We start from the raw sequence: 16142 nt of genomic DNA on the forward strand, positions 1-16142 counted from the left end.
CTTCCTCTGTCTCTACCTCTTGGGCCTCAGCCCATGCTGTCAGGGATTTAATCAGGATTTGCTTCCTGAGATCAGTGGTTGCAGGCAACCCTCTTTCAAGACACAACCCCCTAAGCTGGACTACTGTCAGTGTGGGTAGGCTAGCCAGATCAAGCTCCATGGTTCCCTAGTTTTGTGTCAACAAAAACTTTTTGCAAAAATTGGAAACAAGAATTTAGAAAAATTACAAAAATTCAATAATTGAAATTAATCCAAATTAAAAATAAAAAAAAATTTTTGCACTAGGACAATTTAAAGGATTTTTAATTTGTTTTACGTAAAACTGTAACGTGATATTGAACACAAGTACAGAATCCCGTCGCTGCTTCCAATTATGTTGGAAAATGGGTTATTGGTAGGGCAGGTAGGTACCTACACCTAGCAACAAGCCACTAACCTCCACATAGGTACAGTTAGGTCTCAGTAAATTAATCCCAGCTCTACCCTTGGTAGCTTGGCATCGAGCGTCAAGGCTTAACTAAGGAGACAAAGTGTAAAGCATTCAAATATCACAAAACAGTAATTAAATAAAACACAGGAAACAGTTTAAAAATCCAAAACCAATTTATAAAAATAGCTTATATTTTTATCTTTAAAATGACACAAAAACGATTAAAATCGGTTCAGGGGAACCGGAGATATGAATTTTTAAAGTATTATTATTTTCTAGCGCTTAGAAACAAAAAGCGCCAATCGGGTCATCTGGTTGCACCAGGACCGGGGCAAAGTCAAACTTTCAGGCCGACCGCGATGGAGCCCTGCTCGACTACAAGTCGCGGGAGGCCTTGGTTAAAAAGTTACCTTCTGACTTAGGGGGTTATTCTAACTTTGGAGGAGTGTTAATCCGTCCCAAAAGTGACGGTAAAGTGACGGATATACCACCAGCCGTATTACGAGTTCCATAGGATATAATGGACTCGTAATACGTCTGGTGGTAAATCCGTCACTTTTCCGTCACTTTTGGGACGGATTAACACCTCCTCCAAAGTTAGAATAACCCCCTTAGTCTCTTTTTTGATGTTTTTCTTCCCCGGGACGAACCTGCCAGTTGAATCCAACCTCCTGGAGCCCTTGTCCGGATACGCGAAGTCGGTTTCCTCGGTGGTGATTTTTACCTTCGGACTTAGTCGTTTTTTCGAGATGAAAATCCTTCGACCGGGGTAAACCTGGATCTTGATCCGACGTCCATGGAGCCCTTCTCGGATACGATGGCTGGGAGGTCCCGGTCAACTTTTTACGTTCGGACTTAGGCCCTCATTCTGACCCTGGCGGTCTTTGACCGCCAGGGCGGAGGACCGCGGGAGCACCGCCGACAAGCCGGCGGTGCTTCAATGGGGATTCCGACCGCGGCGGTAAAGCCGCGGTCGGACCGGCACCACTGGCGGGGTCCCGCCAGTGTACCGCGGCCCCATTGAATCCTCCGCGGCGGCGCAGCTTGCTGCACCGCCGCGGGGATTCTGACCCCCCCTACCGCCATCCAGATCCCGGCGGTCGGACCGCCGAGATCCGGATGGCGGTAGGGGGGGTCGCGGGGCCCCTGGGGGCCCCTGCAGTGCCCATGCCACTGGCATGGGCATTGCAGGGGCCCCCGTAAGAGGGCCCCTACATGTATTTCACTGTCTGCTGCGCAGACAGTGAAATACGCGACGGGTGCAACTGCACCCGTCGCACAGCTTCCACTCCGCCAGCTCGATTCCGAGCCGGCTTCATCGTGGAAGCCTCTTTCCCGCTGGGCTGGCTGGCGGTCTGAACGAGACCGCCCGCCAGCCCAGCGGGAAAGTCAGAATTACCGCCGCGGTCTTTCGACCGCGGAACGGTAACCTGACGGCGGGACTTTGGCGGGCGGCCTCCGCCGCCCGCCAAGGTCAGAATGAGGGCCTTAGTCTCTTTTTTGGATGTTTTTCTTTACCGGGACGAACCACGAAGTCAGGCCGGGTCGCGGTTGAGGCAAGCCGGCTAGAATTTCCGCGTCGGGTCGGTCACTTTATGGAGCTTTTTTTCACCCAGATGTTCTTTTAAGGTTCTTTTGGGGTCCACAGCTCACCCCAAGGGTCCAGAAGTTCTGTGATGGTCCTTGGGAAGTGCGGACTTCAACTCCCAGAATGCACCTGGCGCAAACTCCTTTTTGGCCACTGGACAGTGGTCAGCTGGTCACTTTTTCAGGAGTTGGTGCAGGGGACTCTGGTTAGCAATTTTTCACCTGTAGCAAACAGGGAGTCCCTCCTTGAACCAGTTGAAGCCAGGCAAAGTCCTTCTTGTGGTGAAGCCCAAGTGTGCAGCTGGTGCAGTCCTTCTGAGTGCAGGTTCCAGGTGCAGGCCAGGGGTCCAGCAGGGCAGTCCTTCTTCTTCTTTAGTTCCTTTCTTGTTGAATTCTGGAGGGGATCTGAGGCGTGGGTGCAGGTCTGCCAGTTTTATCCTTGCTCCTGGGTGAAAAGCAGGGGGGCCCTGGTTCTCCAATCAGGGACAGGGTCGTCCCCCTGTGATGACCACTTCCTGGGAAGTGTGGCAAAAATCCATCCCAGAAGGCAACAGTCTCCAAAAATCCAAAATGGATGAATCTGATTTTTGGAGGAGAGATCTGGCTGAGCCCACCCACTGGTGTGGCTAAAAATCATAAACACACCCCTCTCCTGCCCTCTCCTAATCTAATCAAGGGGGCACCTAGCTGTCTGGGATTGCAGGATGTGGGGGTGTTGCTGGGTGCTGCAAATGTCCTTCTCTGCCTATGAAGACCAGTTTGGCAGCCCTCCCCCTTCCTGCCTCACCATCTGCTGAGGGGAGATTCTCTCCCCCAAGCACATTCCTTTGTGTGAAGTCAGGCCACTTCACACCTCATTAAAGTAGCCTGGCAGAAGCTGCTGCAGGCTGGCCAATCAGAGCATAGCAGCAAAAACAATGCAGAGCTGAAATTGGCAACTTTTTAGGTAAAGTCTAAACTTTTTACCTGGACTAGTTATATTAAATCCAACAACTGGAAGTTGTGGGATTTATTATAACAATCAATTTGATACCAAATTCTTGGTATGTAACATTTAAGGAGACTTTAAAATTTAAAATAAAGTCTGCCCATTCTAGCCTATGAAGGCCATTTACTTCAATGAGGGAAAAACGAATTTGGCTGTTTTTACCTCACCAGGGCTTATAAATCTATTTTTATAAAGTCCCTGCTTATAGTTACATGGCACCCAGCCCTAGGGGCACATAGGGCACACTTTAGGGGTGACTTATATGTAAAAATAAGGTAGTTTAAGACTTTGGAAGTACCTTTAATTCCAAAGTCGAATTTGCATATAACTTTAATTTAAAAGCAGCCAGCAAGGCAGGCTTGCTTTTAAAATGACACTGGGCACCTCAGCAATGCACCTAGGTGTGCACCACCTATGCTGTGGTCCCTAAACCTACATGCCCTACCATATACTAGGGACTTATAGGTAGGTTAACTTAGCCAATTATAATTAGCCTAATTTGCATATCCATTTAAAACAGAGCACAGGCCCTGGGACTGGTTAGCAGTACCCAGGGCACCATCAGAGTCAGGAAAACACCAGCATAAAGTGGAAAATGGGGGCAAAAAGTTATGGGGCCTCTGCAATCAGCCCCAGTTTCTCACACCCAGTGACAGCATTGGCAGTGGTACAAATTGCTCATAGTAAATCCTTTATTTCTTTGCTCCAACCCATTCCTTTGGCAATAGACAGTTGTCCTTGATGTCCCTATTATACCTTTTAGTTAGTACATAACTTTGGGGATGGTACAAATACCTTTTGATGTGTTTCACACCTCAATGTGACAAAAAGTGTTCAAACATGCTAGACGTAAATTGAACACCATTATCCATCACAACCTCATCCAGTGCACCTGATCTCATGAATACTGCTTGCAGGAATGCATTTACTTCAGAAGAATTATCTGGTCTTACAAATTCTACTTCAGGCTACCATGAAAAGTAATCAATAAGTTCAGTCCCATACCTACAATTTCCTTTCACCACATTTAGGGGCCTAATTAAGTCAATGCCCAATTGGGACAATGCTGTGTCAGGAAAAGGCACAGCCTCCACTGTATTAGGAACACTAATTTGAGATGTGTTCTAATGGCGCATGCACACACTCCTTCACAAAATCTTCCACTTCCTTGTCTAAAGCCAGCTCCAAAACCTGCCAGTAACCCTCCTCTTCAAGGCTGTCATTCCTGCATGGCCCTCATGCGCCAGTTCCAACGCTTTGCCACAAATTCCACTTGGTACACTCAAAATATCTCTTTTTCTAGGCAACCCATCCACCACAGTTAGCTCAGGAAAGACATGCTTGTAAGCAGTAACATGTGCAAAAGACTTGTCCTTGGGCCAGTTCTTGCCAATGAGACTACTGATATCCAACAAATCTTTGTCAGCGTGTAAAGCAGCCCTCCACTCAACTTCAGTATTGAACCCATCACTAATACTGGATATCGCTCCCATTATGCCACATTCATCAACATCAGTATCAATAGCCTCTTTAACATCTTTCAAAGTTAAGTGGGACAGACAGTTACAAAAATGTTTCTCCACCCAGTACTGATTGTCTAAAAGCCTAAAATGCCATTTAGCAATGTGATAGGTGGCTTTACAAGATCCTTTAGTGGCAAACAGATTAATTAAGGGCTTGTGGTCTACCCTGACCATGAATTCCACTGCCCATAATTAGTTTTTAAAATTATTAACCCCCACCAACAGGCCAAAACCTCATTTTTTGTTACGAAGTATGTACTCTCTGCTCTGCTTAAGGCATAAGATGCGAAGGCTACCACTTCATCTTTGCCTTTACGTGTTTGCAACAGTATAGCCCCTAATCCATATTGACTGACATCAGTGACTATAATTGTGGAATTCCATGTGTCATATGGCTTCAAAGGAATAGCGCTTGCTACCCCATTTTTAATTACTCCAAATTCACTATCTACCTCCTCACTCCACACAAAATTGTAATTGTTCTTGAGCAACTTCCTCAACTTGCAGGTTCTCTCAGCACATTTGGGAATAAAATGTGAATAAAATTCCATCATACCAAAAAATGACTGAACCTGATCTTTGTTGCTGGGAGTGGTAAATTACGATTTTGGCCTTACTAAACTTTCCCTTGGTTCCATAACTTTCTCAGAAATCTTGCAATCCAAATAGTTCAAACGCTCACCTGCAAAGTTGGCCCTGCAGCTCTCAATGTCAAGCCTTTCTCTCTCAAAACTAATAAGGCAGTTGCTAATGACTTGTCATGGGAGGACATATCCTGACCAAAAATCAGAATGTCATTGTGGGAACGCAGAACATTGGGTATGCCCTTACACAGCGCCCCCACCACTCTCTGAAAAACAGAGGAAGCTGAAGCCAAACTGAATGGCATTTGTTTGAATATAAATGCTCCTTCAGGTGTGATGAACAATGTTAAATGTCTCAACTCATGTTTTAATGCAATCTGGTGGTAGGAGGCTGTCTTAACTAAAGTTGTGACTACCTTGACACCCTTTAGGGAGGCCAGCATCTCTGTTATACTTGGCAGGGGCTGTCTGTCCACTCACAGTCTTTCGTTAAGGTCCCGTAAGTTGATGCACATGCTTAATGACCCATTAGCTTGGTAGTACAATTAAGGATAGCCACTGAGAACTTTTGATGGCCTCAATAATACCCTGATCACATAACTACACCAGGTACGTTGATAATATGTTTATTCCAATACAGAACCAGTAAGCTACAGAAACATGACAGACCAGGCAGGGAGAACCACTCCAACTGCTGGTCTGATTCAAAATTTCTCTAAGCATAACAATCTAAGAATCCATTAGGATTCTGATGCCACAATCAAAACCTAACACCAAAATCTGTGTTGTTGTGTCTTCCATTTCTTCATCTTTCAAGGTGGCAAGCAGCCCCAGGTGGATTCCATCATACAAAACTGTATTTGAAGAAAACCAGCACCTGAATATAGCTCACAGTGTACTGGTTGTCAGGGCAAAGTCAAGCTGCCTGCTGGGTTTCTCTTTTGCTTGTGTTCCACATTTAATCTAAATTGAAAAATCATGGAAGAAAAAAAAATACTTTTTGGTGCACTCATTCCCAGTGTCTGGCGCAGTGTAAAGTGGGTAAACTCTACCTGTACCCTCCAAGATTGCACTCGCTCCTTCTGTCCCTTGAAAGTTGGTGCTGGTGCAGGGTTAGCAGCTGTAGCTGATGTGTTAGTAAGACTGTAAATACCAACCTAAGCATGAAAGCTGCAGTGGAAGGCTCTCTAGAGGTATTAGTCCTACACAGGCACACTCCTAGCAAGAGCATTTCACCTGGCCACCATGTCAATGGGATGTGCGACCAGTCTCTTGCTCTGACTGTAGGTTTCAGTTCGCTACCTAGCACTTTGTCACGAACCTAGGGTACCCAATAGATTCCTCCCCTACTTGAGCTGGTAGGACAGGGGAGTCTCACAATCCCAATGAATCTAGCTGAAAATGTGCATTTGTGGGTCGATATCAACTGAGTTCTGGATCCTGGCGAGAGACGAACAATGGGTCTTAGTGATTCATCAGCAGTGTTTACCTTTCCTATAGACATCTGTGTACGTGGTAGTTCCCCATAAGAATGGTTTCATCTATTTGAACTCGTTTTTTTCTGGCTATTGGAACTCATTGTTAGTGTTTACTGTGAAGCTGGTGAATTTTAAATTCTCAATGTGTGTTCTATTGTTGTCCTCATTCCTCAAAAATCTCTGTAAAGATGTTTTTGTTCTCATTAAAGTCAGGCTAAGCTAGTCCTTCCCTTATGGATTATGTGTCTACAATGCCAAAACACACAACAATTTTAAGGCCTCTGTCCTATAAGCATTTAAGCCCATGCCACAGGATTACTTGCATTACCCATACTTGATACTCTTTCCAACAACCTCTCTGCACACTCATGGACAACATATCCTTGGCCACCACCATTACCATGAACTTCTCCACAAATCAATATCTTCTGACTCCAAAACAAATATGTATGCATACCCAACAATCCACCCAATAGAATGCTTGGTTGTTTTCCAGACGTGGTAGAGCAAGTATGACCAAGAAAGCACAACGTGCATGCAATAAATGCATTGTTACATAGTATACACATAATAAAATAATCTCAGTTGAATAGAACCACCTTTAGTACTTATTTCTACAGAAAGGATAGATGTGTAGCATGAAGTGTCATGAAAAAGGTTCATCATCCATTTGCTTCCACACACATTGTGGTACTTGTCAAACCAATACACATGCTATGGGCTATATAATCGTTCCAAAATATATCATCTTCAACCTGCTGATTTTTATAATGACCTCTCAAATGTATTGCAACACCTAAGCAAACTACTTACCTACACCTTGATGACTAAACTTCCTAGCAGCCTTGCCAGAACAAAGCACATTTAACAATTTAGCACTGTACAAGCACGGGTCCCCTCCATTCCAACACAATAGGGCACACAATCTCAACATTACAAAGAGATTCTTTTCATTCTGTGCTAATTTTTAAAGCACTAACCACAGAAACGTTCAAACCAATCCAACAAACTCAATACAGAAATCCTGAAATAGCAAATGTAGCAGCGGCAATTTCTCACCCAGCCCTGGACTAGTGAATAGGACATCCAGTCAGACTCAGGCAATGAAGTACACATGCCACACTGCTCATAGAAAACCGAGTTTGAAATGGCCGAAGCTGCTGCATCCTTGTTTATCTGTGCCATTGAGAACTGCCAGAAATAGTTCAAAAGTGAAAAAGCAATTAGCAGCCTCTTAATGCATGACACGTTTATCCCTTTATTTTTCTTTAGAAAAATACCCCATTTAGAATACAGTGCCCAGTCAGTCTCTGTTTTTTCTTAGCGAATAGAGAATGTCCAGTTTATTCGGTATTTCCTCATAGAGGATGCAATGCAAATTGTTCATTCAATTTCTGCTTCTTGTGATTCTTGACAAAAGGTTCTCCAAAGTTAGGGTTTTGCCAGTTTTTCTTTAGAATACTTTAGGTGGGCATAAGGAGTCCCATGATTCCCTTTGCTTTACTCCTTCCGCAGGTTTTATGGCCAAATGAAATGGAAAAAAGGAAGTATTCATCATTCTGCTCTAGTCTACTGTTGCTCTCTCTTCCCCGAGTATGCCTTCTCCATTAATACCAATAATAATGCTTCTGCTGCTCTCCTCGTCAGTTGAGGAAAACAGCTTTATATGAAGGGACTCCCTGTCCATTTCCTACTCCCCTAGTTTAAAGAGTTTTTGCTATTCTTTAATCTGATCCAATAACCTGGTAATAATTGGATTGATCATTGGACTGATAATTGGTCTATTGCTTTTCTTCATTAGTTGGCATATGAACAGTAGATGGCATCTTGTTAGGAAATGGGGCTGGTCATTAGACCCATTCAATGACACCTACCAGTTCTCTTGTCAGAGGAAATTATGTCAAATGGAGCAGTGGTGTGCAATAGAGCACTTTCTCAGGACTAAGTAATTGCTTTGGAGTATAAAACCCCATTCTGTACCAGTTCGAAGTGTTTTACCATCCATGGGGTAACCTTGTTAATGTCAAGACCTTCAATTTTAGTTGTTGGAGGACTACCTCCTTAAATGTCTTCAAAGCAGCACCTCAGTAAGGTTAATGTTTCCAGTGACACTAGCTCCGAATGTAATGACAAATGAACCTGAAAGCCAGGAGAGTCAGGGAGATGGCAACAGACATAATGCATGATAACTTTAAAAGCACACACTCCTCATTGCACAGGAGACAGAGTTTTTATTAATCTGCTTTACCACATTCCATACAGTCTCATAGGATTCAGCTTAAAAGTAGTTTTGTGCCTGGTCACCACACAGTCACATTGTGACAAAAATCAAGCTCAAATACCATCAATGAGACTACATGACAAGATTGACTTACTTAGCACAGATGAATTACACCACAGATGTCCAAAGACATAATAAATAAGGATAATGATGTGATTTTCATATTCACTGACTAGTAGTCACAAAAGCATGAGTGTCTTTCTGGATCAGGTTAATGCATGTACCCTAGGAACATCGGAAGCATGTGAAGAAGAGAGACAAGTGACTTGATCCCACAAAATGCATTACTTTCATATTATTAGCTATGTAAACTCTGTCCCTTTGCCCTAATACCATGGTGTCACAGCACAAAAACCTAAATGTTTCTCAAATTAAGCCAGACACATTTGGCTCCTGGGGTCAGCTTTGGAAAGGTGTAACCCTTAGTCTGACTTTGCTGCTCTCCAATTGTCACTTTAAATCAAAACGAGCCCATATATCACTGCTAAAACTTTCTCATAAGAATGACAGACAAAAGATCTTTTTCAAATGCTTTCTATAAGTATTAAGGGGGTCATTCTGACCCTGGCGGCCGGTGACCGCCAGGGTCACCGACCACGGGAGCACCGCCAACAGGCTGGCGGTGCTCCCGAGGGCATTCTGACCGCGGCGGTTCAGCCGCGGCCAGAAAGGGTAAACCGGCGGTCTCCCGCCGGTTTACCACTGCCCTTGTGAATCCTCCATGGCTGCGGAGCGCGCTCCGCAGCCATGGGGATTCTGACACCCCCTACCGCCATCCTGTTCCTGGCGGGTCTCCCGCCAGGAACAGGATGGCGGTAGGGGGTGCCGCGGGGCCCCTGGGGGCCCCTGCAGTGCCCATGCCCATGGCATGGGCACTGCAGGGGCCCCCGTAAGAGGGCCCCGCAAAGTATTTCAGTGTCTGCTAAGCAGACACTGAAATACGCGACGGGTGCAACTGCACCCGTCGCACCCCTGCAACTACGCCGGCTCAATTCTGAGCCGGCGTCCTCGTTGCAGGGGCATTTCCTCTGGGCCGGCGGGCGCTCTTTTGGAGAGCGCCCGCCGGCCCAGAGGAAATGTCTGAATGGCCGCCGCGGTCTTTTGACCGCGGTGCGGTCATTCAGCGGCGGTACCTTGGCGGACGGCCTCCGCCGTCCGCCAAGGTCAAAATGACCCCCTAAATGTTAAAATACAAATAATATGCCATTGGTAAATTAGCAGCAAAGCAAATAAATCATAAATGAAAGAACTCATTACAGTTCAGTATGATATCCATCAAAGATTTGCTTTTTAAGATAGAAAATAGGGCTTCTCTTTTATGATAGATATGCACATTCTTATTTAGAACTTTAGACAATGGGTTTCATACATTCGATGGAAATACATAATTCATTGAGTTTAAAGATATGGGAAACAGTCTAAAATAAACATTTCTACATAGAATACAATGAGAGATTTTCCCACCACCAAAGTCTATGGTCCGATCATTTTCACAGTCTTGGCTGTACTGTGTAGCTGATACAATGTTAACAGAAACAGGGAGAGCAAGATTCGTCCTTCACTTAGTAGATTCAGGAAACTTTCTCTGAATACACTTTGTGCTGACTCAACAATAATAATCATGCTACAGATGATGACATTTAGTCAAGATGGAAGACAATGTAAACATGGTTCATTATTAGCATCAGTTCAGATTATAGTGCGTTGTTTTTATTGACAGAAAATCTGCGCTCACAATGGCATCTCAGACATGTCGCTCTTTGCCACCTTGCACGTTCTCTACATGCTCATGTCCGATGTATGTCCACCCATAGTGTTGACAAAAGATTTAGGACCAAGAGTCTCATGGAGCAGGACTAGGGTAAATACAAAACTTAGTATGAGGACCCTTCAAGGGGATTTGCTGTAGATGTGGATGAGCATAATGCAATGCAAGACTTTGGCGGTGAAGCCAATGGGTGAATGGCAATTCCTGTTGTCTCAGACTGGCTGAAGAAATACACAAATAGAGAATGTAATAAGTGCTGGTTGGGACCGCCGATTTGTCTACTGTGATTGGCATGAGTATACAGTGAACTGATTGCAGCAACAATAGCCAGCACTGTATTAGGCTCTATGTATTACAGAGAGATGTTAATATTAAATGCAAAGTAGCAGAAAGTAATACAGTGGCTATTAATGGTGAGTTGGAAAAGTAATCTGATAGCCTAGCCTCCATATAGGAAATGTGTACTGCTCTTGCTCAGTAGCCAGTTTTGCCAGCTACAGGGTAAATACATAATTGTGGGCTTGTTTGTTTATATTGGGCATGTCACATGGATATTAATAGTAAGGGTGCAACTATGGCACTCTGTTTAGCAGTTTTTCTCTGTTCTCGAAAATGTTGGAGCAAACATCACTAGTACTGTAACTGTTCAAATTTTTTGCATATCCATATTATATGCAGCATTAACTGTTCATGTGGAGCTGACCAATGCTGTGCCCAGGGTGCTTATCCTGTTGTTCCTTCCACATGAATGGAGGGATGAGTTACTACAACTGTGTCTAGTAGTGCTGTTGTAGTCTAAGATCTGTGAGAAGAAGCATAGGTGTGGTGAGTCTTCTTATTCATGTAAGCAGAAAACTCCTGTGGGTTCCCAGAATCTCCTGTTCTGCAGGACATCTTATATAACTTCATTGGCTTGCCAGGTATAGCTCCAGGTTCTTGACTCATGGACCCGCCTTTGCTCACTAGCAATCTCTGCATAATTCTCTAATGGCAGTTGCCTGACTGTCTCACGCTGTAGTACTTAGGACATAGGGCCCGGATAGGGTGAGCATGGTAACCCAGGATAAATAAACAAGCTGACTTTTTTCCTGATATGGTGAATCTTATCTTTGAGGAGTTTACCCTGAAACACAGTGACATGCCCGGTGAAGCTCATATTCCTAACCACATTCTCTAGGATGCCCGGGCTACGAACACACACAATATATTCAGTAAATGTACTCCTCTTTCTGTAGAGGAGGTGGCCAAACTTATTGAGGCTACAACATTTGGAGCACCCTCTGACCCCTGTACCCCCATATTCTACACAAGGGTCCTGGCACAATATCATTCCATCTCAAGGAAATCTTAAACCTAATTTTATCAACAGGGCATTTTCCAGAACTATGAAAAAAATACTCTGTACTTTCTCTTCTAAAGAAACCCTCTCTCGACCTGCAGGATGTGAAAAACTAATAGCCAATTCTGTATGTCCAGATCTCTGCTAAAATACTAGAAAACCAATGAACCAGAAATTTATGACTTTTTAGATTACAATCAGCTTTTGGATTTCTCTCGATATGGTTTTAGGTCCAATCACTATATGTAGTCGGGATTACTGCTAGCTGCAGAGAAAATAAGAAGGATGGTGGATAGTGGTGGGAAGGCAGCATTGATTCTTTTATATCTATCCACCGCTTTCAACACCATCAACCACTTACTTCTAGTCAATCGGCTGAAAGCTATCAGCTCAAAGGACGAAGCACTTGCATTGTTGAGTTCATTATTGCAGTGTAAAGAGCAAGTGGTTTCTCTAGGTGATTCTGTATCCAAACAATGTTCTCTCTTCCATATGGAGTGCCCCTAAGGGTCTTCACTTAGCTCCACATCCCTTAACATTTATTTTACCCCCCTAGTCAATCTAATCATAGCTGTAGGTTTTGGTTATTTCCTATGCAGATGACTCACAAATTGTTGTATCCTTGTCATCTAAGACAGAGAAAGTAGCCAAAACGTTCAAGGAGTGTATGGGGCACATAGTCCAATGGATGCAGGAAAATTGTCTAAAATTAAATTCAGACAAAACCGAGGTACTACTTTTTGGAAAGAACACAACCTTTTAGAATATAACCTGGTGGCCATCTAACCTGGGCCCTCTGCCCTCCAAGTCAATAAAACTAGAAATCTGGAAGTAATTTTTGATGATAAACTGTGTTCCTCAAATCAAAATAACTAGATTATATCCTTCTGCTTTTTTCTTCTCAGAATTCTAAAAAAAAAATTGCCTTTCGTTCCCGTATATTTGCGGTCCTTGTGGCATTCGTCATTTCAAAAATTGACTATTGTAATGCCTTCTACTTGAGCACCCAAAAGCGTCTGCTGAAAAAAACTTCAATCACTTCAAAATGCAGCTCCCAGGACTTTGTTGAAAATTCCAAAATTTACTTCAGTTGATCCAGAATCTGCATTGCCTACCAATCAGTTAAAGAATTTATTTCAAAGCACTCTGCCTGGCACCCAAACTCTTAATCAGACAAGCCAGGTTTACTTTCAAAAGGTTTTTGTTTAGCATACACCAGTCCGCACACTTAGAGCTAGCTGTGCCAGACTTGTAGCGGTGACCACAATAAAGTAAGTTAGGTGGGGTGGCAAACACTCTCCTATTGCATATCCCGTCTTTGGAACTCCCTACCACTAAATTTGAGATCGCAATCCAGTTTAAGAAATTACTAAAAGCCTGACTTGTTTCTCAAGCGTTCAAATAAGGTCCTCTCGCCTTGTAATTGCCTAGGGAATGCCAGCTCCAAGACACCTATGGGCAATCGAGCACTTTAAAAACCTGTTATTTACTTCCACAGGTGAAACAGCATGGTACCACTCACTGTCTTGAGTCAAACACATTGAATGAATTTGCACTTTCTTAGCCCATTAAGGGCCAGATGTAGAACGCGTTTTGCATGGCGCAAACTGTGAAAATCGCAGTTTGCGCCATGCAAAACACGCATCACGATCCACATTCCCATTTGGCGAGTCGGTACCGACTCGCCAAATGGGAATGCGACTCGCAAATAGGAAGGGGTGTTCCCTCCTATTTGCAATTCGCACCGCGAAGCAGGATTGCTTTGTGACCGCGAAAGCGGTCTCAAAGCAATTCGCAGTTAGCACCCACGTGAAGGGGGTGCTAACTAATTCGCAACAGGGAAGGGGTCCCCATAGGACCCCTTCCCCTTTGTGAATGTCGCAAAAAATATTTTTTCAGAGCAGGCAGTGGTCTAATTGACCACTGCCTACTCTGAGAAAACGAAACCAAATGGTTTCATTTTTTCTTTTGTATTGCAACTCGTCTTCCTTTAAGGAAAATGGGCTGCAATACAAAACAAAAAACTGCTTTATTAAAAAAGCAGTCACAGACTTGGAGGTCTGCTGTCTCCAGCAGGCCACCATCCCTGTGAGTGCAGGGAATCGCAAGGGGGTCACAAATTGCGACCCACCTCATTAATATTAATGAAGTGGGTCTTTACGACCCCCTTGCGATTTGCATAAGGTGTCATGGACGCCATTCTGCATATGATTTAGCAACTCACAAATTGCGAGTTGCACTGACTCGCAATTTCCGAGTCGCAAAATCATATCTTGCTACATCTGGCCCCAGATTCTCTAGAAACTTTAGTACTGTACCCGATCTTTTGAACAACTTTCTACTCGGTTGTTCCTAGTGGGTGATTTATCTTGCCTTTATTAAAATCTTTACTGAGAGAAAAATAGTAAGTTGCATTTTCCCTCCTTTCACGTCTGTGAACAAAACAATTACAGGTCCATTTAGATGCGATAAGAACAGAGAAGTAGGAAAATGTCAGACCTAATACCCGGCGAGAATGACTTGAAACTTTTATTCAAATTATGTGGAAACATTACTCTAAAAACAGAAATACTTAATCGAATGAGCTCTCTGTACAATGCTGAGATGTACGTCTATCTCTTAGGCTGCACTTACCCTGTGATGCCCCTGAAGTTAGACCTATATTTGTCTACTGTGATTGGCATGAGTATACAGTGAACTGATTGCAGCAACAATAGCCAGCACTGTATCAGGCTCTATGTATTACAGAGAGATGTTAATATTAAATGCAAAGTAGCAGAAAGTAATACAGTGGCTATTAATGGTGAGTTGGCAAAGTAATCTGATAGCCTAGCCTCCATATAGGAAATGTGTACTGCTCTTGCTCAGTAGCCAGTTTTGCCAGCTACAGGGTAAATACATAATTGTGGGCTTGTTTGTTTATATTGGGCATGTCACATGGATATTAATATTAAAAACAGAAAACAGAGAAACTATCTCTTAGGCTGCACTTACCCTGTGATGCCCCTGAAGTTAGACCTATATGAAAACAAATACCCCACTCTTTTCCCAAATCCAGTGTCAGAAGAAGATAGAAATTGAAAGTGGGGCCGGAGTGCACTGCTTGGATGTATTTACTGTTTATTTTTTGTCAGTCAAATAGGGAAAGAAATGTTATGTGCAACACCTGGAACACACAAAGGAGCAAAACAGAATAATGAGTTCCAGACAATATGGCGGCCACACCTGCAAATGAAGACAGGCAAGCCTAATGCACAAATTATCATGTTAAAGCTACAGGACATTGAAATTGGTTGCCCTGACATTGTAGCTGATAGGACATTGACGGAGACTTACCATTCTGAGCTTCTCCATACTCCCCAGTAAGGCTAACACAACCTCCTTGGCCTATGATATCCAAAGGTGCGGGCTAGGCGTGTAATCCATCCCCCCCACCGCAGCCACTGCGGCTGGGATCCCTAGTCTTCCCCATCTCTGATCTCTTAAGCATAGCAAATGAACCATGGGCCTTCACACATGTCTAATCCAGAAATGAGTTAAAACCTGCCATGCACCTAGTAAAATGAGAGTGTGCACCCTGAATATCAAAACTGGAATATCAATAGCACAGACTATTGAGGACAAGATATTGAGTCAGGATTATCAACAGGTAAGAGAGAATACATTTCTATACCTGTTGGACTTTTTTAGCTTCTGAAGGGTCATCCCCAATCTTTTTGCCTCCTATTTTTTTCAGACCTGTTGCTGTTGGCTTTTGAACTCTGAGCACTTTACCACTGCTAACCAGTGCAAAAGTGCATATGGTCTCTGTGTAAATTGTATGTGATTGGGTTATCCATGATTGGCACATTTGATTTACTAGTAAGTCCCTAGTAAAGTGCACTAGAGGTGCCAGGGCCTAAACATCAAATGCTACTAGTGGGCCTGCAGCACTGGTTGTGCCACCCACATAAGTAGCTCTGTAATCATGTCTCAGACCTGCCATTGCAGTGTATGTGTGTGCAGTTTTAACTGTAAATTCGATTTGGCAAGTGTACCCACTTGCCAGACCTAAACCTTCCCTTTTCTTACATGTAAGGCACCCTAAGGTAGGCCTTAGGTAGCCCCAAGGGCAGGGTGCAGTGTATGGTTAAGGTGGGACATATAGTAATGTGTTTTATATGT

At 43.7% G+C, this 16142-nt stretch overlaps 1 protein-coding gene across 3 annotated transcripts in view; it reads left to right on the forward strand.

Annotated features, from left to right (window-relative positions):
* Positions 1–16142, forward strand: part of SLC2A9 (solute carrier family 2 member 9) — a 1837553-nt gene that overhangs the window by 1128761 nt on the left and 692650 nt on the right. The window lies entirely within an intron of this gene.

Source organism: Pleurodeles waltl, chromosome 1_2 (genome assembly GCF_031143425.1).
Source record: "Pleurodeles waltl isolate 20211129_DDA chromosome 1_2, aPleWal1.hap1.20221129, whole genome shotgun sequence".
In the NCBI taxonomy this organism is placed as follows: Eukaryota; Metazoa; Chordata; class Amphibia; order Caudata; family Salamandridae; genus Pleurodeles; species Pleurodeles waltl.